This window comes from Ictidomys tridecemlineatus, chromosome 11 (assembly GCF_052094955.1).
Source record: "Ictidomys tridecemlineatus isolate mIctTri1 chromosome 11, mIctTri1.hap1, whole genome shotgun sequence".
In the NCBI taxonomy this organism is placed as follows: Eukaryota; Metazoa; Chordata; class Mammalia; order Rodentia; family Sciuridae; genus Ictidomys; species Ictidomys tridecemlineatus.
Window position 1 is genome coordinate 80654141 of NC_135487.1, and position 27958 is coordinate 80682098.

A 27958-nucleotide genomic window follows, 5' to 3' on the forward strand; every position below is an offset into this window, starting at 1 on the left:
TAAAGTTCCTGAGTAGTCTTAACAGAAAGACAGGAAACAAATTTCTATAGAAGGAACATAAAACTTGGTGTTCCTGCTGTATTCCAAATGTGTGTAATTAGCAAAATGCTATATCAAGCTTTGCTATTAAATGAAATATGATATGTTCAACCCTAATCACATTGGAACTGGGATTGTGGCTCAGTGGTAGAGTGCGCACCTAGCATGTGTGAGTCCCTGGGTTCAATCCTCAGTACCACATATAAATAAATAAATAAAGATATTGTGCCCAACTACAACTAAAAAAATAAATCTTTAAAAAAAACGCAAATCGCATGGAATCATAAGGGTGGATAAACTAAAATCAGAGGAAAAGTAGAACATTATCAAACTAATATTTCATGTAGCAGGGACAACATGGTCAAGGCCTTAGTGTTAGAAAGATAGAGCCAGAGTTGCCCTGAGTGTATAAGACGTGTGACTGGAAAGTTTCCACAAGTAGATTGGTTATTCTAGTGGGAAGCTTCTCATATTGTGTTAGGGGTACTAATTGTATTAAGTAAACCTGGAACATAGCCAAGAGTCTTCCAACACTCAAACCCTGGAGTGACACGATGTAGGTTTTAGGAAGGAGACTTTGATAGAGAGCATAGAAAAGAATGGAGGGGAGATGTGAAGACAAGTTATAAGACTGTCATAATAACCCATATCATGAGTATTAAGGGTCTGAAATAGGAAACAAACAGAATGAATGGAAAACAAGAGGTAGATGATGTTGCAGAGATTTAAATAAAAATACTGTGATATCAAATAAATATTAGAACAGATAAAAATAAGTAAAGATATTAGCCACCACTGTTACAATTTTTTACTTCCATATTCATGAGTAATAATATCTGAAATATTTTTTTTCTTTGCATGTATTTTTGGGAATACATGTCAGGGTAATCCAACCCAAGAAAGAAGGTTAAAATGTCTCCCTACTCCCTCTATTTTCTGGAAGAGTTTGTACAGAGATGGTGTTTTCTCCTTGAATATTAGGTAGAATTTAAAAATGAAGTGATGAATTCAATACTATATCAAGTAGAGAGCTATTTGGATTATCTTTATCTTCTCAGGTAAGCTTTGAGGGTTTGTATCTTTGAATTTGTCAAAATTATTGACCAGAATTGTTGCTAAAGTTCTCATATTATTCCTTTATTCTTTTGTGTCATGGTGATATTTTCTCATTTCAAAATTAGTAATTTATGTGTCTTCCTTTTTTTTGTTGTTTTGCTGTTATAGGTGTTGGTTCTTTTTTATTTACCTGATTTAGGGTTCAGTCAAGGTTCAGGTTTTTTTTTTAAATTCTAACTTGTCATATATGACAGCAGAATGCAGTACAGTTCATGTTACACATATAGAGCACAATTTTTCATATCTCTGGTTGTATACAAATTATATTCACAGTATTCGTGTCTTCATACATGTACTTAGGGTAATGATGTCCATCTCATAGGAGGAGAAGGGAGGGGGCATTGGAGCAGGAAAGATGGTGGAATGTCTTCCTTTTTTGTTGTTGTTGTTGTTGATTTATTTGACAAGAGGCCTGTCAATTTTATTGATCTTAACAAAGGATCAGCTTTTGGTTTCATTTTTTCACTCTATTTCTTTTCTGTTTTCTATTTCATTGACTTCTACTCTTATCTTTGTTATTTCCTTTCTTTTACTTGCTCTTAGTTTAAATTCTCTCTCATTTTCTTTGGTATATGTGTAAGGTGGAAACTTGTAACACTGTTTCGAGACTTTTCATTTTTAGGAAAAACATCCAATGCTTTAATTTCCCTTTAGCCACTGCTCTAGTTATATTCTAACAATGTTGGTGTTTGTGTTTTCTAAGGTGAATGATTTCAAAATATTTTGTTTTCCTATTTAATAGTCATGAAAATTATTTTGTATTTGTAAAGAAGATATGATTACAGTATGCTAGAAGTAAAGAAATGAAGACCCAGGAAATTTGAATACTCAGATCTGGTTTTGAAAATATAAAGTCTGCTTGTAAACATCTTGCTCTTCACACTATGCCTTTTGGGTTCTTGGGTATTTTACAAGTATTGAGTTGTGGAAGACTTTAATAAACTTGATTATATCTGGCAACACTAGGAATACAAGAAGATAATATAATCTGTTTGAGAGGTATGGGAGTTTTATACTATAGTAAATTGGAAACATTGATGTGAGGAATAAGATGATGTCTTGCTGAAGTTTCATGCCTTTAAAACACTCTGAAATCTGACCCTAACAACCATTTCTTCCAGAAGAAAGTCATTTGCCACAATGTACTCCTCAGCTATTGTTCATTGAATTGAGCTAAATACTGTTTTATTTACTTTCTATTTATACTTTTCTATATTCAGGTAGAGATATCAGATCTAAGAAAACATCTGGAACAAATGAGAGAAGGAGCCTTGAGATAGATCAGTGGTTCTCAGATATATAAAACCTATAAGCAAATTCTGGAGGACTGTGGTGGAATCCAAAAAAACTCTAGTAACTTTGCATTGATCAATCATGTTTTATCAAAGGTATTTATTTGCATTATCTTAAGAGTACCAGAGTGTCAATAAGGGACATACAATGATGTTCTCATAAGTAAAGAGAGAATTGGCAAAACCTAATAGAAATTGTGGAATGTATAGGACATACATGCATCATCCTCCCTATCAAATTTGCATTGAAAGTTTATTCAAAATCACTGTAGAAAATGTACTGGAACACGAAGTTTGTTCAACATCTAAACAAACTCTCTTCAAGTATGGTTATACACTGACTTGTTAAAGAATGAGAAATATAAATAAAATGAAGGCCAAAACGGAAATAACACACAAAACAACATGAAATAACAACAAAAACAAAGGAAAGGAAGCAGCTGCTGGCTAACCTAGGAAAGGATTTTGCTTCTGAAACTATGTGCTGTGGGAACCAGAAGGAAATATTAGAAAACAGCTAACATTCACAAAAAAGCATTGGTTTCTATAAAGTAGATGAAGAAAGCCATGTAGAGAAACAATGTTCAGATGGAATAGTACGAGAATGAATTAAAATTAAAAAGTATTATAAATAAATTAAAAATTACATTAAAAGAATGAACATCCACTGAACTTCAAAATGCTTAAATCTCTGATATTTCAGTTAAGCATAAAATATATGTGCACAAATTTGAAAATCAAATCAATTCCATGAATCTTATCCCCAACAATATGTACACATGCATATACAGGGTATGTGTTGATTTGGAGTAGTTTCAAAGAACTTTTTCATGGTGTTCTTTCCCATGTTAAGATGAGTATTCCCAATATGCCGTGGATCTGAGTGGAAATCTATTCAACATTTCTAAAATCACTATCCCATGGAACACACACACACATTTTTCTTCAGCTATGACCAAGATATACCCATTCAAATAAATTTGGGAAATGCTAGGAAAAGAAAAAGCAGATTATTTATACTTCATTACTACTAAGAATCTCTGATATGCAAGGGAAGAATATGTAGTTGTTTTAAAAATGCTTACTCTCTACCAAGAACTGTTTCAATGTTGAACATGTATCCATTTTATAATCCTCCTAACAATCTTATTAGGTAGATACTATTAATTTTCCTATTTTTCTGATACAGAAACTAAGGAATAATAAGATTAAATAATGTGTTCTAATTCACATAGTTGATATATTAGTGAAAGTAGAATTCAAATGTCCTGGTCTAGAGTCTGTGTTATTAACCACAATGATAAAAACAACAAAGAATATAGGAACCATTAAATTTTTAATTTTGAAATGTATCCATTAATATTCCATAGAAGTTGTGTTTTATAGAGCATAATATGAAAAGTGGCAATGTAGTTATAAAGGTAAATTTTGAATAATACACAAATATATTCAAAGCTTATACACACACAATTATATAACTGAAAACACAATACAGGAAATATTTATAAAAATTGATTATTTATTATATGACTAAAATATCTCAGAATATTATGAAAAAATAAAATATACACTCTGTATGTTTTGATAACAATGCAATGAAAATAATAATTATTAACAATGTTTGTTATGACACAATTATGGCTGCTAATGCAGGGTCACAAAACAATGACCATTGAATGAGATAGAAGTTCATTTTCCTCTCAGAGATAATTCCGTGGCATCAGGGACCTGGACTTCTCTTTCCTCTTCCACACTTCCACCTGTCATTTCCATCCTGGGGTCCCAAGGAGCCCAGCCCTTCTCTCCTTCAGTTCTGCATTCAGACACTGAGAGAACACACAGCCTGGTCCTTTCAGAGAAAGCGCTGTCATCACTGTTTCATTTCACACCATCACTCACCTCCTCCTACAATTGACTGACATGGTAACATCAGGCTATAAGAGAGGCAAAGTGATCTTTTTTACATTGGTGGTTATGTACTCAGCTGAAAAATACATCACCATATCAAAAGACAATGACGGATAGCTGGACTTCATGAGAAATCAGTACTTTGGGACTACTCTGAAAGAAAAAATTCTCCTAATTCAGATAAAGGATAAAGTCAAAATTATAATTACAGATGATTTAAAAATGGTAGGATGCTGCCAAACCTATACTCAGAAGAAAATTTAATGCTTTAATGATTTTATATTAAACAAGAAGGAATGAAAATAAATGAATTAATCATTCAAGTCCAGAAGCCTGAAATAATTCTTTTAAATGACTACAGGAAAAGCAGGGAAGAATTAATAAAAAAACACAATTGTAAATTAATAATTTAGAAGTGAAAAACAGTTGAACAATAAATGAATTTGAATGCTAGCTCTTTCAAAGACTATTAAAAGAGATAAACTGCCGAAAATGCAAGTCAATAAAAAAGAAGATGTCAGTCCTTAACTTTATGTATGAAAGAGAGAATATAACCACACATACATAAATGAATATTAATAATCATCCATGTGTACCAGCACCTACTACAGTGCCTGTCGGAGCACCTTACACACACTCAAACCTTCATTTTTATTCAGTTCACAAGAACACTTATCTAAAAAGTAATTAATTATTTTAGTAACAAAATAAACTTAAGAAGATCATGGAAACAAATCACCAAGCAGAGAAGAAGGAAGGAAACTGATATTTTTCTATACTTCAGTATTTCTCAGAGGTAAATGATTGAACTAATGTCTGTGCTAGTCTGCCTGACTTGGAAGCTGATATTCTTCCCACTGTTCTGCACTTCCTCATTCTTTCTAAAACTTTATTGTTCCAAGGAAACAGTACCAAGTTCCTCACAACCGAGCAGGTCCATTTTATCTATTATATTGGTTTAACTTTTAGGGATTTGTTTATGATTTCTTTTGGAAAAGGACAGATATGCTCCTCAGGTTTCTGGACAAGCCATGTTATTCTTTATCAACTGATTTGCTTTAACTTTTGGACACTCCTGGGTATTATCATTGACTACTTCCTCTTGACTGGTAGGAAGATAAAAAAGCAGAATCCATTTTATCTACAAAACACTCTATCAAAATATCCCCTAGGTTTTTATATTAACTTTATATCTGATTTTTATTTTCCCTAAACTTTTTCCTTTTCATTCCATTTTTATGCCTTTATTTTATTCATGACATTCTAATTTTTTTATTTCATATGAAGTTATACGTATACTAGGAGTTGTATACATAAAAATAAAGAAAATATAAAGAATTTCTCTACCCAGTAGTTTATTTTTAAATATCTAGTTGCTTTCATTATATTTTTCTGTATTCCTAACATGGTTCACTAGTTTTATTTGGCACTCACCAGGTTTGAAATTATCCGTGTTACCACTATGCATATGGCAGATCTATCTGATGGGGGGGGGGAGAGAGAGAGAGAGAGAGAGAGAGAGAGAGAGAGAGAGAGAGAGAGAGAGAGAGATCCTCTCTGCTCTGTAGGATGATATTTTCATAGAAAGATTCGAAGATAACCAAAATTTATTTGTAAATTACTAGACATGCAAAAAGACAAGAGTGCATGCATTTAAAAAACAAGATTAAAAACTAACAAAAAGCGGGGCAGAGATATCACTCAATGGTAGAACACTGGCTGAGTATGCACAAGGCCCTGGATTTGATTCCTAGTGCATGAACATGAATACACACACACACACACACACACACACACACACACACACACATTTGATAAATATTTTAGAAATTAATAGGCAAAAACGTGTAAGTGAATATGATTAATATATTTAAGTAAGTAAAGGGAAAGATGGAATAAATAAATAAAAATGTTGAAAATGTCATCAACAAGTTAGAATATATAAAAATAAATGAAAACTTTATAACTGAAAATAAAATAACCGAAATTAGGAACTCTGAAGATGGATATATATCCTCAACACAGTTGAAGAGTAGATAATAAACTGTAAAATGAATTAATGAAATCTTGAAAATTGAAGCACGAGAAGAAATGACAATAAGAAAAAGCTTAAGAGAAATGAAAGACATAATGGAACATCTAGCATGTATGTTTTTGGAGCCCATAAGAAGAGCAGCAATAGAACAGGTAGCATTGGTAGGTGAATTATATAGTTGGCCACACATTTTCAAAAAGTGAGTTAAAATAGCAACCTGAGAAAGAAAACACAGCCAAAATTAAATGTGGCCACAGAATGGTAAAACTACTCACATATGAGAACAAAAATAAAATTACAAAACAGTCAAAATAATAGAAGCAGTTTCTTTAAAAAGCATCAAGATTGACAGTATGTTCCTAGAGGACAAAATAAAACCAAAAGACAATGCAATGATATCCTAATTACTCTTAAGAATACTATTCCCAGAGAAACATTCTCCGAAAATTAAGAAGAAATACAACTTTTCAGGTAAATAGGTACTGAAGTAATTAATTGCTATCAGAGTTAAAATATTAAAAAAATATTAAAGAGAAATCTCCAGACAGATGGAAAAAAATCTGGGAGGAAAAAATATGAGGAAAGGATTGAATAAGGATTAAGTAAACAAAGTGAATATTAAAGTTAAGTAACAATCATAGTAATAATTTAGAGGTTTACAATGTATATAGAATTAAAATGAATCTTAATAAAAAGAGTGGAGTGCGTAATTTGAGTCCAGCTATAGTCAAGAATATGTATTTTACTATGGTGACCAAAAAAAGACAAAGGAGTTAGATGCAGTAGTGCATGCCTATAATCCCAGCAGCTCAAGAGGCTGAGGCTGGAGGATCGAGTTCAAAGTTATCTCAGCTATCAGTGAGGCCCTAAGCAACTCATGGAGACCATGTCTCTAAATAAAACATAAAAAGGGCTGGGGATTTGGCTCAAGAGTTCAATGTGCCTGGTTTCAATCCCCACTAGCAAAAAAAGGCAAAGGGAAAAGAATGTATGACTGAGGGAAAATAAAATGATAAAAAGATAAGTAATCTAAAAGAAGATGAAATGATATAAAACAGGTGCTTAACATGGAAAACAATAGCATAAACATACCTACAACTCCCAATCAGCAATTAAAGTGAATATAAAGGGGTTAAATATTTTGACTAGAAGATAAATAAAAAACTATCTATGCTATTACTTAAAAACACACCTTATGTATAAGAACTCAAAAAAGAGCGACCATAAAGAGATGAGGGGGGAAAAAACACAAAAACATTATTTGAAAGGAAGCTGGATAATCATTTTTCAGATTTACAGAAAAAAAAGAAATATCTCACACAGATAAAATGCCCAACCAACAACAGCATGTACAATTACAGCTTTTATACACTCAATAACATAACATATGTTACTAAAGATAGATGGCTGATAGATTGATTGATGAGAAAAAGTTGACAGAAGAAAAAGAGAAATAATTCCAAAGGGGTAGGAGAGATTTTTAACTCACTGCTTTCATACCTGATAGAACAAACAAGCAAAAAAATTTAAGAGTATATTGAGATTTGAACAATACAACAAAGGACTTACAGGCATAAATTCTTATAATAAAATACATATTACTTTTAAGTACACACTAAATAGATTTCAACTAATCAATAATACATAGAGAATAGGCTCTGGCCACTATTGAATTAAACTGAAAACAATGAAAAAAAAAGACAACTAGAATATCTCTGACTTTTGAAATTTAAGCAACTTACTTTTCAATAATGCAAGAAGAAAAGAAATTCACAAGGGAAGCTAGACTTATATGCTAAAACAATGCAGCATATCAGAACTTTTGGAATGCAGAAACATACTTATGGCCTTAAATTCTTATATTAGAAAATTCAAACTGTCTTGTAACCAACATCTAAATTTCCGTCTCAAGAAACTTGCACGATGAATGGAACATTAAACACAAAACAGTCGATTGAATAAAATAATAAAATTAAAAGTAGAAACCAATAAAAATGCAAAGAAATTCAACAAAGCACAAAGTTATTTTTTTGTTGTTGTTTTGAATAACAGAATTACTAATCACTAACAGGGCTGATCACATCAACAGAAAACTCACCAATATCAATAACAAATATAAGGATATCACTATAGGTTCTACTGATATTAAGAATATAAAGAAAAATATTTTAAAATACTTGACTTTGTACAAATATTTGACATTATGCAACTAAGTTTGATAGTTAAGGTGATATGACAAATTCCTTGGGAAAATAAAAACAAAATTTACCAAAGTTTTCAGAAGAACATGTAGATATTTGAATGACACTATATCTGTATTAAAAATTGATTCAAAAATCTCCACAAAGAAACATCTTCTCAAGTTGAATTCACCAGGCAATTCTTTAAAATATTTAGAAATAAATGACAGCAATCCTATATAATTCCTCTATGGAACGAAAAAGAAAAACATTTTTTATGAGGTTCTCAGAAGCTTGCTACTAAAATCTGGCAATAATATTGCAAAAAAAAATCAAAATTGCAAATCAACCTCTTTCATAAAAATAAGTGACAAAAAGTCCTGAATAAAATATCAGCAAACCAAATGGAGCAGTATATTAAAATGAGTCTATTTCATTCTATGCATTGCAATGGGTTTTTTTAGAGTTCAAAAATAAAATGTCATTAATAGTAAAAAGAGAAAATACATAGAATCATATCAATAAATTTAAAAAATAAAAACTATTCATTAAAAATATTTTAGCAAGCTAGGTACAGATGAGGTCTTCTGGTGGAAATTGAAATTTTAAAATGAGAACAGAAATGCAAAGGTTTTAATAGAGAAGTCTTGGAGAAGTAAAAAGCATAATGACTTTTATTACTAGTTGTCATATCTTATTGTCAAGCTGTGGTGATTACCACTGCATAGTATTGTTGAAATAATAGGCAAATGGACCAAAGGAACAGATGAGAATCCAAAAACTGCCCCACATTCATGTGACCATAAGACAAATGTGACATCACAGGGCCTTGGGGAATAAATATTAGTAGTCCATTGAATATCCATATGGACTAGTGCTCATTTTTGACAGTGACTTCATGCTATACAGAAAATAAGATTTGGAAGACATGTACATCAAGATTTTAAAATTAAAACAGTAAAGATTAAGAAGGAAATCAAATTATTTTGTATGAAGAGATTAAAAGTCAGAATATAGCATTAATTTGACATAAGGGGGAAAATGATAATTTGATAATAGTACTGAATAAAAAGTTTTGAGGATGCCTAATGATTCAAACCCCATAAATAAAATCAATTAATATAATTTGGTACTATAAAGATTTGAAAATAAGCTATTATTGTCTGCACCAAGAGGGATAATCCCCAAAGAAGCCAGGCAAAAATCATAAATGCTGCACTATTATATTACATAAAGTTCAAAAAAAAAGAAAAATATATCTATGCTTCTAGAAGTTAGGATAGTAGCTTTGAGGTTTTAATTCCTTGGGGAGGTCATGAAGAGTGCTTCTGGGGTACCAATAATGTTCTAGTCCTCAGTCTGGGAGCTAGGCACACAGGAACAAAGACTGTAAAAAATTTTCAAGAGGGATTTATGACTTTGTGCTTTCATTTTATGTTATATACATCAATAAAAAGCTTACTTAAGTTGCAAAAAAATTAAAAAGAATTCCTTAGAAAATTATTCCACCAAAGACTTGATAGCCTGCTGTATTCCATAAATGTTAAATAATTAACTGCTTTATTCTTACATAATTTCCTTTGTGCATTACGTGAATTTAAAGTGATGTTATATAATTACTAAGTAGTGGTCATTACAGTACTTCATACTTCTTCCCTGCTGTTTGAATATGTACTTTAATAAATTTTAATCATTTTCCATATAAAGGCTTTTATTACATTATATAGTTTCATATTTTCAGTTTTGTTCAGTATCTCATTTTTTATTACAGGTTAATTTTAAAATAGATTTTACATCTAGCAGGGCAATACTCCATCACTCTTATTTTCATAGGATTTGATATAGTCTCATGGGTTTATTTTAATGTGCAATTTTATCCATGCTATTTAAGTGACCTTTTACCCTCAGTTATCTTCCATAAAGAAAATGATACACATCCAAACTTTGCAGGCAGAATTTGTCCCAACCATATTGGTATCATAGAAAGAAGACACTCGATATGGAGAATGGACTGGATTGAGAACGACTAAGTATGGAAACAAATTTTAACATTAAAGATAACATGTGCCTGGAATATGAGGTCAGCAGGAATGACAGGAATAAAGACATGGTGAAATGAACTGAGAGGTGGTCATGAGGCATCTCTGATGGGCGAGCTAAATGCAGGGACGTGAAGGAGGGAGTTCTCAACATAATTCTGCCTTGGAATTCTTGGTAATGGTGATGTAGAATCCTCTGGATTTAAAATAGAAGAGAAGAAGACATTTTTTGGGCTATCGGATAATGGCTGTAACTTTCCCTCTAAACTGCTTCTAAGATGACAAAATGGGAATATGACCTAGAATTCAGAAGAGATGAGGCTACAGTTAAAAACTCTTGTTGTCAGCATGTAAGGATAAGAAAAATCACTGGAATTGCCTTTTTTTTTTCAGTAAAAGAAGAAAAGAAAAAAATCCTTTAAATTTTTTGAAGAATTGGGTATTGCCAGGCCTGGCTGCTACCTGCAGGATGGAGGTGAATCCTGCAGGGCTGTGACTGACTGCAGGGTCCAGCTTCCTGGTCTTGTACCCTCAGGTGCACTTGCTGGCCGATTGCTTGGCTTGATTCCAGGCTGCCCTTGGGTCCTGATTTTTTTTAATATTTATTTTTTTAGTTGTAGTTGGCCAATACCTTTATTTTATTTATTTATTTTTATGTGGTGCTGATGTTGGAAACCAGGGCCTCGCACATGCTAAGCGAGTGCCCTAGCCCTGAGCCCCAGCCCCAGCCCCGGGTCCTGACTTTTTACTATTTTTTTACTTTATATTCCACACTCTGAATGACTTCCTTCCACCCCTGTGACAAGGCTTATCATCCAAACACCTGCCTAGAAACTGCACTCAGAGCCCCTCCTTAAGCATGGAAGCAAACCCCAAGGCACGAAGGAACTGGGCAGAAAACAGCAGAGAAGAACCATATCGATTACATGGCCACTATTTTTCAAATTGTACTAGCACTTTTATATTACCTACCAATTATGCTTAAAATTAATTTTAGACATACCAATTCTTATTGCTTTCCTGATATCCTTCGGGGCACAGATCTATTATTAGTATAATTAGCGTGTTTTCAGATAACTGGGCTCTGGGAGAAAGTTCAGGTAGCTGATGTTCCTCTCTACCATGCCTTGACCTTATGGTAGTGAGGATGTTCATCAGGAGAGTGCCAGCAGTACTCTTCACAAAATTCTCTACTGGCTTTGTTTCTTTTGTCCCTTTCCCCTGTTTCCATATTTTCTCTGTTCCTTCCCAAAGTTTCAGAATTTCCACATGTATGTGTGTATCTTAAAATACAATGCAATCCCAAATCCCTTTCACTTGTTTTAAGTTTCATTTACCTGCCTTTTCTTCTTTGAATATCGACTTCCATCCTATCAAGTTGTACCTAGAAAATATTTCTTGATTAACAGATCAAAGTATTTTTTCTATTAAATATACACTTTATACAGAGTTTTGAACATCAACTTTCTGGCTTTCTCTTTACTTTTTACATTTGTAAAGTAGCCTAACTTATAGCCCCATGGAATTTCACATAGAACTGTGAGAAACTTCATTATCTAATTGCTGTATGATTTACCTCCCATAAGTAAGAATCAATTTTAAAAACTATATCACAAATTCATTCTCAGTGTATTTGGGAGAGGTTAAAAAATATATTATTTTTTATTCTAAAAAGTGTTCACAAAGGGTAAATGTTCAAAAAATCAATCCCATAGTAGGAGGAAAATGTCTGACATCTGGTTAGTGGGAGGGGGATGGAAATAAGAAAAACCTAGAGATGGTATGATTTCTGAATCTTTATTCAAACCTAGCTCCTAATACAATGCCATCTTTTCCTTGCTCTGAATTTCTGTCTCTCCTTCTCCTTTCTTCTTCTTTCTCTCTACTTCTTTTTTTAAAAAGTGTTTATTTGCTTTTTAGTTATATATAACAGTAGACTGTATTTTGACATATCATACAGAAGCGGAGTGTCACTTCCCATTCTTATGGTTGTAGATGATGTGGCGTTACACTGGTCATGTAGTCATACATGAACATAAGTACGTTATGTCCAATTCATTCTACTGTCTCTATGTCTACTCAAATCTTTTAATTAGAGCCCTAGACCAGCTTCAGCAGTAAGGACTATGACTATGTTTTGCAGACATTTTGAAGTTTTTTGCTTTGCTGCCACTGGTGACCTCCTGAAAAAGAGTGGACTCACACTCCAACTCTCAGAGAAAAGTGAAGGTGCTTGTAGTAAAATGAGGTGGAGGGCAAGCAGATCTGTCATGGATCTAGGATGGATTGCTGGGCTCAGATGACCTGAGTTCTACTCACAACCATCTACAATGTCAGGTATTAGCCCTTTGCCTCTTTGGTGATGGAGGAGTGTGGAGAAGAAAATCTCTAGCAAAGACTTCAGCCTTCCACAGTTATGAAGCCTTGGACGTTGCCCTGGTACTGCCATCTCCATCACCACAAACTTCAAAACCTCCACGCTGCACCTACTGACATTAAGATGGAACACACAGAGGCTCTGGCCTGCCTGGCATACACCTGGAGTGGCCAGCAAACCCACCAAACCAACGATTCTGATACTTCATGGATAGTCTATGATCCCTGATATGGTATAAATAAGGAGTGTTTCCCCCAAAGCTCATGCAAGAAAGCCCAGAAGTGAATGATTAGATTAGGAGAGCCTTAACATAATCACTGTATGATCACTAGGTGATACTGGAGGAGGTCAGCCAGGGGCCATTCCTTTGGGGTTTCTGTTTTCTGGTTGTCATGTCCCGGCTGCCTTCCTCTGCCACACCTTTTCTTTTGCCTCACCTTGGGCCCAGAGCAATGGGGTCAGCTGACTGCAAACTGAAAGCCAAAATAAACTTTTCCTCCTCTAAGTTGATCTTGTCAGGTGGTTTGTTCACAGCAATGAAAGGCTGACTAAGCTACTAAAAGACAGGAAACAGAAATGACCAGCAAGTACATGGCTGACCTTTCCTTCATTTTGACTATTCTTAATCACCATAGTTTCACTGATCCTCTCTGAAGACTTCCTGAAACCATCAAGCCATCCATGGTGCAAATCAGTGGAAAGCTCAGGAACATAATAATCAGCTGTTTTTCCATGACTTTTGGTTCTCTGAGATTATATTCCAAGAAGATAGAGCACTGAATTCACCTACATATTTGTTTTCTAGGGAGGCTCATGCAAGACAGAGTACAAGACCAGCAAATAAGAGATTGAAGACTGGCTGTTCTAAATGGCTGCAACTAAAACCTAAGGGCATGGAACATTGAAAGAAGTATGGAAACTACTAAAATATCTAATATTTTAAAATGTGTGCACTCCTATTAATAGAGTAGACTGATAAAAAATATATGTAATAAGATGGGCAAACATAATTATACAAAACAACTTACCAGAAAGCCTTAATAATTCTTACTTATTCTTAAGTTATTTGCAACTAATAAAACATCTTCAAAATACAAACCACAAGTTGACTGAAAGAGCAACACCCAAGAGACCAGTCCCCAATCATAGTGATAGACTTTCATTAACCTTTTTTCAATGTTTTTATATATGAATCAGAGAAAGATTTGGAAACAAGCATAATTTCTACTAGAAATATGTTAAATATGTCTAATGTATTTTTCTGGTAGCAATTTTTAAATACTTAGAAAGAAACCAAAACATCTTTTAATAGATGACTGAAAAAAAGGTTGTTGTATAGCTACTCTGAGGAACATTATGTAGCCATGAAAATGAACACATTACAATTATGTGTAACATGATGAATATAAGAAACACTGGCTTGACTGACAAATACACGTTTCAGATTACAGACTATGATGCAATATTATGAAGTTCAAAATCCAGCAACAGATACATTTGTTTTCATTTTTATTATTTTTTTTTTGAGTACTAGAGATTGTACTCAGGGATAGTCTAACACTGAGGTATATCCATAGCTCTTCCTTTCCTTATTTTCAATTTTGAGAGTAGGGTCTCATTAAGTTGCTGAGGCTATTTGGATTTGTGATCCTCCTGCCTCAGCCTCCTGAATCACTTGGCATGTGCGATCACACCTGGGTGAGATAGATACATTTATGAGAAAAACTATTTTAAAGAACAAATAAATCCAACATTCAGAATACTGGTTGCCTTTTGGGAACAGCGGGAGGATGAGATTTTTGGAAGGGCATCGACACAGCCTCAGTGGTATTGGTAATTTTCTACTTTCTGGCTGGTTTCTTTTCATGTTTCATTATTCTTATGAAAATTACATGTATTATTTTATGCATCAAAATTATATAACAAACAATATGTGAAATTTTAGAACCAGTTTTAAAGAACATATCCACTAATTGGAGAAGGAAAGCATCATGGGTTCCTGATAAAATTGTTTAGGAAAAGTAAGTTTAAACAATTTCATTACATTTTATTTACTATAGACCTCTATATTTGGTCTAGAGATCATACTTAACCATTCCATCTTTAGATTCTCAGTCTAAACAATAATAATTTTGAAAATGACAAATTTTGATTCAACTTAATTGTCTGTTTTTCCATTTTTCTTCTCTCTCTATATATATAGATATAGATATAGATCTATCTATCTCTCTATATATAGCATGTTTTGTTTAATTTTGTTTAGTGTTTTTGATGGTATTATGAAAGTACTAGTGGTAAAATTTTCTCAGTGCAGAGGAATGATATATATATATATAAATGATACATATATAAATATATATATAATGATATATATATGTCCTACATATATAGGTATGTATTTACATATATATATATATATATATATGTCCTACACATATTTGTATCCCACATACATATACATATATGTATACTTGTATATCCCACTCCATCATACAAACTACTATTATAGTCAGTACACAGAGCTACAGTATGAATGGAAATCTTAGGGAGCATGAATATGATATGTTGCTCTGTTCACTTTAATCCTATATGCAGCTAAATAAAGGTCCACATATAACCTATATCTCAAATATACACTTGAATTAAACAATAATATCATGATTGCTAGCTGGTTCTAAAGAGACATTGAATGTACCCACTAATTAATTGTGGGACCTCCACAGGTTTGCTTATTATCTCTCTGCCACATTTTTTCCATTTTAAAAAGTGTTAATATAACTCCAGTTTCGAGATATTTAGTGTAGATTAAACAAAATATATAAAGTCCACAACATAATGTTCTTTTCATACATTGTAAGTACTTACTAATTGTAAACTGTAGCCATTATTATTATTACGTGACTGGGGTAGTGCTGAGATCTGTGACCTTCTATTTCAGATGGAAAAGGGTTGCTTTGTTAGTTTATTCTTATCTAACATTTAGGCTAAGCAGGATCCACAAGAAGATAGTGTTAATATGTATGCATAGCATAATGATGAGTGTACTGGTTTCAACTAGAAGAAACAAAAGACAAAATAAAGGTGGCTTAAACAATAAAGGAAATGTACTATGTCACATGCCAAGAATTCTTCTATAGAGTCAAGATTGTAAGGAATTGGTTAATTCATAAGCTCATGAAATTTCACCAAAATCCCAGGTTTTTCCATCTTCTTTTTCTGTTCTCCTCAGTGTGTCAGTTACTTTCCCAGCCTTGGAAGATGGCTATGGTAGCTTCAGGTAGCTTCACAGAGGTTGCTCAAAAGTTGGATGAAAAGGCAGCTCTTCCTTTGGTCTGCAGAGTATGGACAAATGCTCCAAGAAGATGTTGTCTCACATCTCGGTGAACACAACTGCATCATACATCCTCTGCACAAGAAGAGGAGGTGGAAATGCTTCTTGTGTGTAAGTTACAGAAGGGATCTTCTCATTGGGAAGCAGGTGTTGGGAGCAGCATTGAAAGGGATAATCAGTCAGCAACTTTTTACTGTGAAACATGTACAGAGAACCATTCAAGGAATATTTGGATAAACTACAAATAATGAAGATGGCAATATGTGAGTAAATAAACAAATAAATGATGACATTTTATGAAAAAAAAGAGAAAGTAGTAGAGGGAACATAGAATTCAGTAAAATAAGAAAAATGCACAGAATTATAAAACAGTATTATCACATTACTTATGTATAAACAAATATCATTATTCTCTATATCTTTCCCCTTTATCTTTAATTACATTTCCCTCAAGGGGAACAGCACTTATTTTATTTTCAGTATTAGCATACCACATGGATGAAGAAGTACTTTTTTTTCTCAATTGTTTCTGGACATTAACATCCTAAAAATAAACAGGGGAATCCTAGAAAAGTTAAATGATGTACATTACACAATTTGCAATTCAAGAGGAAAATTATAATGATAAACTAAGTACTTAGCATGCATATATAATATTGTACTTAGAGTCCTGGGCTTACTGATAAATGATAAGCACAAAAACACTTACACAAACAAGGAGGTAAATCACAGTTTACTTCAAAGCTATCACAGAAGCTATAAAATTCCTTCCTGTGCATTTTTGAATTTGAAAATATTGATGATTTATATATACTATGTATTGAATCAAAATGGTCATCAAGAGAGTGACCAGTAAATATTTAATGGATCTGTGAACATTAGGCCTATTATTTTTAACTTGCTTCCATTATAGATAAAAGGAATATTGAAAAAAAAATTCACAGTGGTGTTTTCTGCTGAAGACACAATCTTTTTAAAGGCTCTGAACTCATAAAAGTTTTAAAGCTAATAGCAACCTTATAAATTATTTCATCCTAATTTTACTAATGAGATCCAGGTAAAGAGAGAGTAAGTTGCTTTCCCCACTTCATGCAGCTGTCTGGATGCTGGCTAGGACTGACTGACCTTTTGTAGCCTACCTTGGAAACTGTTTCATAAGATCTTTTTAGTTTCTCCTCTAAAGTCTTTGACTTTTTTTATATCCTCTCTCACTTTTGAAATATACAAAACCCCCAAGCCCACATTTGAAAGCAGGCAAATAACATATTTTACATGCATTTCAAACATAATCATGGAGCTCTGGATTCTATTTTAATTCAACTGTGATTTTATTTGCTGAAGTTTGGACTCTAATACCTGGGAAGATTACTTCCCTGGTAATTGGAAAATCTAAACACCAGCTCTGTTCCCCACGAGTACTCTATTCTTAATGTTACCTAAAAGAATATTTAATAACATAGAAAAATAACCACAGCAATTATATTCCAGAACAGAAAATCAAAGTGGTTCAAATCCCTTCCCCAAAGCTATGTATGTCTTTGCAAGGGAATCAGTCTGAATAAGGGCTTTTATCTCTAGTCCTTGGCCCTGCACTAAAATCTACCATTTTTCTCATCTTTCCTCCAAATTAACATAATGTAAGGGGACATGGCCCATCTTCAGAATGCACCTCTGGGTCTGTGCTGCTTACACCGTTAACTGCTTGATGGAAGAACATCCTGCAGGCAGTTTCACCTGGTCTCATTACTGTTCATGCCCATTCCCTATGTTGGGAAAATCAACTGGCTATTTTCCTTTCAGAGTTTCATTTCTTTGACAAATATTTCTTAAGCATCTGGTGTATTCCTGGCATCCTAATAAGCTCTGGGAATATTTTGGTGAGCAAGAAAGAGACAATTTCTTTCCTTACGGAGCATTTATTGCAGCAGGGAAGACAGGCAATTAGATAACTAAACTCACCGTGCTGCTTGCTCTGATGCAGAAATTATGGAGGAAGAGTACAGAACAGGGACACCTAGTATCACTTCCAAAGGAGTTACTTTTAAACTAGTCACTAAAGGCTGAGCAGGACGCTCACAGGTAAAGCAAGCCAACTTTATTTTTATAGTTTTGTTTAGGAATAATTCCTTATTCATCAACAAATTGGTCATAAAATACTATTTTAAAACCTAAAAGATTTCCATTTGGAAACTGTAAGTCTTTTGTTCCCAGATTTATTTTCCTTACCTAGATGTCTACATTTCCTGGAACTGAGACTTTTGTACCTGAATTTGATTTCTGCTGTTGCTGTGATTTCCCAAAGAAAGATCACTGTCTTAAAATCGGCTATGGTGATATTATCTATGAGGTTATAGGGATCTACCCTAGTCCCTCAAAACCTCAGGGTGAGTGGGGAGAGTACTCAAATTTGAATGCTTAACAGATTCCTTCTATTGGCACTTAAATAGGCTGCCATCATTGAGTAGGTATCCAGAATATAAATAAAACTCGCTTTCCTAATATTTTCCTAATTACCTTAAGAGGGAGGTGATATGTGTCTTTTCGAGGGAAAACTATCCCTACTGTCCAAATGCCAAAGATTTACCTTGATTATTTCCCCCATTACATTACCTAAGGCACTATGTTGGTATATAAGCGTTTCTTGGGACTAAAATGACACATGCCTAGGGCAAGCACCAGTTATTGCAACCCTCTTACTTGGGAGAAGTAGGAATTAGAAAGGTCAGTGTTCAAACTTCCTTCTTTGCCTATCAGGAGTTATATATTTTTATCTAGGAAAAGATAATCACAGTAACTGTAAGTGACTAGCCTCTGGCCAACTCAGCAAAATTGGGACAAAGTTTATCAAAGTACTTTAGAGTTTTGACCCCACATCCAATGTTTTACCAACTAAATAATTTTTGTGCCAAGACATATTGCATAAAATCATTGCATTAGATAGGGTATCCTAACTAATGACTATTTTTCTATGTTATTAAATTTTGGGGGGTAACATTAATAGTGGAGTACTCTTGAAGGAAAAAAACCTCATGTTTAGATTTCTCAGTTACCAGAGAGTTAATCATCTCAAGTATTAGAGTCCAATCTTGAGCAAATAAAAGACTACCTACTGTACAAAGATACCCAGTGATAAATCTATGCCCCTGTTTTCTTTTTCATATTAATAGTCCAAGATGGATATTCCAAGTTTGGGGGAGTCTTTGCTTCCTTTTGTTTTTTTCTTTTTTTGTTTGTTTATTTGGTTTTGTTTTTAATGTATTTTTAGTTGTAGATGAACACAATAGCTTTATTTTATTTCTTTATTTTTACGTGGTATTGAGGATCGAACCCAGTGCCTCACACATGCTGAACAAATGCTCTACCACTGAGCTACAACTCCAGCCTTTCCTATTGTTTTTAAGTTACAAGGTTCCAGTAAGTTACTTAGATGAGTTTCATGTACTCCTTCTTTCTATGGGAATTTCCACTTATCTGAATGGAAAGTCAGGTTGCCATAGGATTCAGTTAATGGGGAGGAAGGAGAACATGGAGAAAGACCAATGAATGCACACATTACTTCCCTTAATATTTCAGAAGTGAAAACATAGCCTTATGGTCACACAGATGTAACACAGCAGTTCAGAAATCACTTCCTGAAAGGAGGGTTACATACCCAGCACCAGTTGTATTACTATAGAAAAAGGAAGGATGGATAAATTGGTGTAGGATCAGCAGTCTACATAACTGTACTTTATAAATGCAAATTGAATAGTAATGCTTTTGTCATGGGAAAGATTATTGACTCTGAAAAAACTTCATATTTTTTCATGAGCATAGTAATTTTTTTGGTTTAATAAGAAATGAGACATATTCCCCTTTGGTAAACAAGCTTGTGCAATTTATTTATTGCTGCTTAATAAATCATCCCAAATCTTAGAGGCCTAATGCAAGAGTTAGCAAAACTTTTACTGTAAAGAGGAAAACAGTACCTATTTTAGTCTTCTCAAACAGGGTCTCTGTTGCAACTATTCAACTCTGCCACTGCAGTTGAAAGTTGCCTTAGACAATACATTAAATAATGAATGTGGCTGTGTTCCAATAAAATTTTATTTCCATAAACATCCCATAGTCTGGATTTGGCCCTTGGACACTGCTGACCCCTGGTTTAAAACAATTATTGCATTTTTTTTCTCCTGGGAATGTGGGTGATAAATTGGTTATCCAGTCAGCCCACAGGTCATCTAAGGCTGAATGGTCCAGAATGACTTCAGACATGCATCTGGTGTTTGGTCCAGGGTGCCACAACCAACCTGACTCATCTCCATCCAACATTCTCTCTCTGTAACTAGCTCATGTTTCTTCACACAGTGACCCCAGGGCAACAAAGACAGCAAGTTCTACTGTGCTTGTGTTTGTCAAACCAGTGTTTTCATCAGGTTTGCTAATGTCATACTGGGCAATGCAAGTTGATTGGCAAATTTCAGACTGAAGGGGAAGTGAAATAAACTTTAGTTCTTGATGAAAGGAACAGCAAAGTCATGTTGCAAAGGTGTTTGCATACAAGGAAAGGAAGAGTTGTTTTTATCTTTGCAACAATCTATCATAGTTTTTGAAGTAAAAAAATGATTTAGAATTTAATTTAACTTCAGTAATTTCTTTCAATATCCCCAAATTATTTAAATAGACTTTAAAATATTTTTGACAATAAAATGATCTTCGCCTTTTGTAAATGGTAGTGGAAAAAGTGTATGTACAACTTATTTTTAAATATTGTAAAAAAATTATATTCCAAAACCAGAAATGAACAAGGATCTTAAGAACAAATAATCCATATTGAAGACTACCTAGATGAAAGAGTTTTTAACTAGGCAACTAAGCAGGGTGATTTATAGACTGTTTAATCTTTGCTTAAATTCCTTATTTCCTGCAGTGCCTACCTTTAAAGTTTCAAGTTATACATACTGCCTGTCATCATGATAGACACAGTGGCCTCTGGCTTAGAATATTCTATTAGAGCTTTCTGAACAGCAGGGCATATAGCCAGCATCAGACCTCATATTAACTTATCAAGAAGTTTTGAAGAACTGAAGCCATGGACTTAATGTAATTTGGGGAGTGGGTTAAAACCCTCCAAGAGGTGCCTTTAAGCTTCTATATATATGTGAGTCACTGTAGGAAACTGAAAAGTTTTTCTAACCCAATAATACAGAAGAAATTCACTATGTAAATATTAGTAAGTGTTTATCTTCTTTTAAAAATGCTAATAATATTTAGGAGAAACCATTTCATTTGTAAAGTTAGTAAAATAATTTTACAAATCCTACTCTCCTAGAATTTCAATGAACTAATTGAAATGCTTTCTAGTGTGTTCAAAATGCAAAATTGTTTGATGCTCTGTATAATAGGCTAAATTAAATTACTAGAGTGGTACCATTATTGATATTTACTATGTAGCAGGAATCGTGAAATATGTCATCGATTGAAAGGTCTGCAGAATCTTATACCGATCTATTGTATCTATTTTTCTTTTCAGATGAAAATAACTAAAGCTCATAAAGGCTAGACAATTTGCCCAGGGTCCAGCGGTGGGCTGGTGAGCTAGCACATGAGGAATATAGCCCTGATTTGTCTGATTTAGGTTTTGCCAATTGTGATGGTATAAATAATGTCATCTTTTCTGATTTCAATCTATCAGTGTGACATAACTGAATGTGGTTTTGGAAATAGATGCAGTAGTCAGCTACTGTAATTCAGTGGAAGGTGCTCTGACACGCCCTTGCCAACATAACAGGAGGAGGAGAGCCAGGAGTGGAACTCCTAGCTGTCTACAAGTCCACCCCCTAACCATCATTCAACAATGCCCTCCTGATATACTGAGCTATTCACTTGACAAATCACAAAAATCACGAATGCCAGTAACATCTTTTTTTTTTTTGGTACCAGGGAATGAACTCAGAGGCACTCAACCACTGAGCCACATCCCAGCCCTATTTTGTATTTTATTTAGAGATAGGGTCTCACTGAGTTGCTTAGCGCCTCCCATTGCTAAGGCTGTCTTTGAACTTGCAATCCTCCCCAGCTGCTGGGATTTCAGGTGTGTGCCACCATGCCCGGCTGTAACATTTTTACTTCTAAAAACATAAGTGCTTCTGTATTCTGTATCAAAAATTAATACAGGAAATATTATCTCAAAATTGTGCAAGTTTTCATGCTAAGGATCCAAAAAGCCTTTTATGCTTATTTCAACACGACTCCATCATTTTTCCTTTCCTTTCTACCTTGAGCTTCTGCATGGTTTCCTAGTCATGCTTCTTATTTGTGTTTCATTGCCACATTCATCTTAAAACCCTCATGCTAGGCCCTTGACAAATTTCTTTGTGATTTCAGACTGTTTGCTTTTTGCTCTTATTTATTTATTTTTCTTACCTTTCAGAACACTTTTCATACTTTCAACGTGGTTCTTCCGCATTCTGGCTTGAGCAATGTGAACAAAGAAATTCTGTTACAAAAATGAGAGAGGTTCACATTTTAAGAATTATTTACCCTCTCTGTGCCAACCATCCTCATCTGGAAATGGTAATAATATAGTACTTACCTTGTATTGTATGAGTGGTTGATCAATTCAAAACATAAAAACTTGGTACACTATAGAAGAAACAAATACAAAGTGCTTGACAGGATGATGCCTCGAGAATGAAGGAAATTCAAAATTATTTGATGCTGATGAAAAATATCATTTGATGATTGGTGGAAGCACATTCCAACCATTTGAAAACAATAGAACTTTTGAAAGTAACTGCATTTTTCCACAAGAAGAAATAAAATTGCACCTGTATCCTTTATACAACATATCTTACAAATGATTTTTATCATTTGTTAAAATGATTAAGTTATTCACGTCGTTTACTATTATTATGGTTTGCAAAAAAAAAAATGACGAATGAGAGATTACTTTTCCAAAGTAATCTTATATATGTAAAGCCTGAAAATAAAGTATTTTGTGTGAATTTAATTGGTTAAGGGAGACATGATAGCATACCTGTGATGATAGATCAAGGCAAATTTGAACAATGCCAGAGCAAAAGAAGAGTTTTAAAATGCATCAGAATTTTCAAAATTTCTTCAAATGGCTGAACTGAAGTGAGTGGATGCCCAGCAAAAATTTTCTCATATGCTTCTGGAAAAAATTAAATTAGAATTTAAATTGATGCTACTTTTTATAAACTGAATCCTATTGCATGTTTTCTTCCCAAATAAAGATACAATATATGCTATGAAATAACTAATTTTTAATGGGTAATTCTCCATGTCAAGAAGTTAAAAAAAAATCTTACCTTTTGTTTGATGTGTCATTTTTACGGCTCCATGGCAAAATGAGTGGCACCTTGATTTTCTGTTGAAATCATTACTTTTATTATCTAGCATGTCCTATGTTTTTAAAGAGTCATACAGAACAGTGAGTAAGGAAATTTTAAATTTTGCCTCATGAATTTTCAAGTACATCCAGACAAATGAAAATAAACAGGGAGGAAACAGAGCTAATTTAGAAGATTGAAGTTCAAATGAAATTAAACCAGCAATAGGAACAATATGCAACTTTGAATCAGGAAATGAAGGAAAGAGTGAATTTAATTTTAAATAGTGCTTAATTCTAATTAAACCTCGGGTACAGATTGTAAATCATGTATCAAACTACTAATTAGAACATGTAACAAAGTTTGTGCTTTGTGTGTTTTCAATGACTTTCCCTTCATTGACTCCCCCTCTAACGTTGTCCCCGGGAAAGCTTCATGTGACTAATGGAAGGTAAGTTAAGACTAATATGTTTCAGACTGGAAGGGAACCCTGGGGAGAAAAGCCGTTGACTCAAAGTTTAACTAAAGTCCTTTTAACAAATGGGAAGTGGTGATGATGGCACAAATGCTACCTCAACATAAAGAAAATGAATCTACTGAACATAAGACCTCTTCTCCTTCCAAAGCCAGACGAACCCCTTTCCTGCAATGACTTCATTTGTTAAATTTCATCACTGTGCAGCCAGAACATGCAACTTGGTGATAACATAGTCACGCTGGCTTTCATCCTACAATTAAAAAACTTGACTTTTCCTCTGTTTAGTACAGTGTACGGTTGATGTTCAAGTTATTCCTCTTCAAATGTCGGTGTTGGTATAAGATGTACGCTTCACTTACTGAATCATAGCAATTAAGAGCTTTTGTGTTTATTCAGTGTACAGTATGGGCAGGATCTGTTGTTGCATAAGACTTTGGACTGCAGTAAACCACATTTATTTCACAATTCAGGGTTAAATTTTTATTAACCTGTATTAAATTTTTATTAACATGACATTTTGAAGCGTATAAGAGTTTATTTTATTTGAAAAAATTAGATCACTAATGAATATTAAATCCAAACATTCTAGTTTAAACAGATTGTAAAGCAGAAGTAGTAAAAAAAAAAAAGCTAAATAAATCATAAATATGTTAAAGAAGAGTCAGGATCAGTCACAAAGTGAAAATGAGAGCTCTAATGATGACAAGTTTGTGAACAAAACATTTAAAGAAAAGGTGGAACATAGATCCTGAGTGTCTAAATTTATTTTCTCATAATTTTTGCCTTGATTTTATTATTAAATTATGAAATCTAGTTTAATAAATATAAAGCATGTTGAATTAATGAGGAGTGCAGCCAAAATTATCTTGCAACATAAACATCAATTTTGTATGTATGTCTTAATTCAAACTCCATTTTGTCAAGATGTTTTATTTCATTGTTTTAATTCTTCCATGCAAACTACTATAATTTTCCAAAGTTAACTCTATTTGATTATACAAACAACCAATTTTATTATTAGATCTGGCGTTTTATCTTGAGCATTTTATTTTTATATTAATTCTAATTTCAAAAGAACAGTTAAGAATGTTTAAATTGATCATTTTTATGGAATACACGGTTTGTCATGAGCAACATAAATAAATACATTAATTGCCTTATCATACTTCTATCTGACAGATGGGTCCCCAGGCACAGAGCCTAACCTTTTATTTTGACACCTGCCACATTTTGCCAGCCCTGACCCTTTTTCTTTGCCAGAATGTCACTGTGCTGTTCACCATGGTTGCACTAATCTCCAGCTTTTAAAAGGCATAATGTTGGAACCCTTCTGAGAATCACTGCTATCAATCAGCTGATACTACAACAGAAAGTGTTTTACAGATCCATCCAACATCCCTTCTCTCCTGTGATTCAAACACATTTTCTCCTATTTCTATGACCTACTGGCTCAATAAGATTACATGGAGCTTGTTTTAATCTAAGACCCCATATTGTTAACATCTGACACAAACCATTTAATTTAGCAGTAATTTAAAATTTAGAATATACTAGAGAATAAAGGAAAAGAAGCTATGTTTCCATTTTTTTTAATAAAAGACACTTTTTTTACAACAAAACAAATATGTTCTTTTAATACAGCCAAGGAGTTAAAAATCATAAAACACTTAACATTTAAAAGAAAAAAAATCAAAGCAATAAAAAGTGTTTTGAAATCACAGTGCACCCAATCTCATACCTGCACCTTTAACTTCTGGGGTGATTCCAGCAGCCACTATTACATGATGAGTGTCTGGATTAGTTCAGCTTAAAACACATATCTGGTCCATTAAATAGTGGGGTTTGGGTCTAAAGAGTTCTGCAAATCAGGGAACACACAGAGGACAGTTGAATTATGGAAGCTCTTCTATTATTGTGATAATATGGTATAAAATTTAAGGGATTCTCTCCTTGAGCAAAATCAGACTGTAATTAATTATGTAAAATGTTGAAATCAATATTTGGGGGGAGTTGGAAATAAAGAAATAAAAATACTAGGTAGGTAGATAGGAGATAGATTTTTAGTAGCAAACAGGTAGTTCCACCAGACCAAACCAGTTAGCTTTTGCAATTTCATTACAGAGATGTGGAAGACATAGATGCCACTATGAAACTTGTATTTCACAATGGCATCAATTGGTTCTGAAATAAGTTTATTTGATACACTGGGAAAAGCCTGGGACTAAGTCTTGGTTAAGCTAAGTTTCTTGAATAATTCAGAGGCTCATTTGTGCCAGCTAGGATATATATGTACATTACAAGAAGTACAGGATCTATATCTTAGGACATTCAAAGAAAATGCTGTTTCATGCCTGGGGCTTAGGGCTACTGGAATTAGAGGTAATTATAAAGTCGCAGCAGCTTTATGTACTTCAGTATCAGCAGTTCTTTAATCTTTTGTGATCCACTGTTAATATGACTCAGCTACATTGCACATACTCCTCTTTCTGCCCTGACACATCCAGCTTTCACGGATTACTTTTCTGCTAGCTCTTATTTTAAACATGTGCAAAATCTTGGAGTGCTATAGAAAAATCTTTCTTCACATAATTACATCTAAATCCAGAGATGGGCTCAGTTCATGTTTTCCAGCCAGGCTACAAAGTTCATAGATTGCTGGCCAGACTATTCTTTGGTCCTCGTCCATTAGCTCTAAATGGTGAAGGACTGAGATTCTGTGAGTGAACAGTAGAATTTGGATGTCAGACATTCTGGATGAGGATGATTCTCTTAGAAAGAGCTATGCTGTGATTGACACAGACAATACTCCAAGTGTGACCCAGGTACTGGAGCTGGTCCATGTGCTATTTATTACCCATCCAAAATGATAAGCACATTGAGGATAACAATTTAGGAACTCTTATAACAATGTACTAAAGAAATTTGATAGCTGCTGAATCTAATAATAACAAATTTGGACTTGTGCTTTGCTTAACCTATTTAAATTTGTTCTACTAATTTAGTTTTATTATTAAAAATAATGATTGGCAACATATTGGGGTGGGTAGGAAACAAATATTTTGGGACACAATGGATTAGACAACTCTAGATTTTATTTGTACTGTGCCCCTAACCAATTAAGTAATAATGGTCAAATCATTATGGTCAAATTATATTTCTCTGAATGTCAGTTTCTCTGTAGATGAACAAGGATTCCAATGGCAGTCACATATTCTCCCAAGTTATCACGTTCATAAGAAAATACAGTCACATGAACTTGAAAAGTTTTAACTGCCTAATCAAAATTAAGTTATTAAATTTCACTACCATTAAAGTCTTTCTTTATGTATAAATACAAACACAAGTTATCTGGAAAAATCCAGTATATATTCAACATTATCATAAATACATTTATTTTAAATCTTATCACTTTCCCATATAAAATGTAAGAACTTTAGATTGGGAAAAGGGGAGGGAGGGGAAAGGAGGGAGCAAAGGGGTAGGAATGATGGTGGAATGAGTTAGACATCATTACCTTAAGTACATGTATAAAGACACAAATGGTGTAAAAATACTTTGTGTACAATCAGTGACTCGAAAAATTGTGCTCTATATGTGTAATATGAAATGTATTGCATTCTGCCATCATGTATAACAAATTAGGATAAATGAATAATTTAATTTTAAAAATGTTTTAAAAATAAATAAAATGTAAGAGATGTAGTATGATTTTTTTTGCTTATTTCCATTTCATTTACTACTTCTTGCAAAAGGTGATTAGAAATCAAATAAATGAAGATTGATTCAAAAAACACCCAGTTCTCAATAACTTTACAATTTAGTTGATTGT

General features: G+C 33.5%; 1 long non-coding RNA gene across 5 annotated transcripts in view; it reads right to left on the reverse strand.

Moving 5' to 3' along the window:
• Positions 1 to 3946: 3946 nt before the first annotated feature.
• LOC120890842 (uncharacterized) overlaps positions 3947 to 27958 on the reverse strand; it is a 94943-nt gene continuing 70931 nt past the window's right edge. The window contains exons 5-7 of one of the 5 annotated variants that reach the window (XR_013427937.1): positions 23336 to 25987; positions 22892 to 22941; positions 3947 to 22795 (exon numbers count right to left, since the gene is read on the reverse strand). This is a non-coding gene — a long non-coding RNA (uncharacterized LOC120890842). Of the gene's footprint in view, positions 25988 to 27958 lie in introns of all 5 variants that reach the window. The other 4 variants (XR_013427934.1, XR_013427936.1, XR_013427935.1 and 1 more) reach the window with 4 other exon arrangements.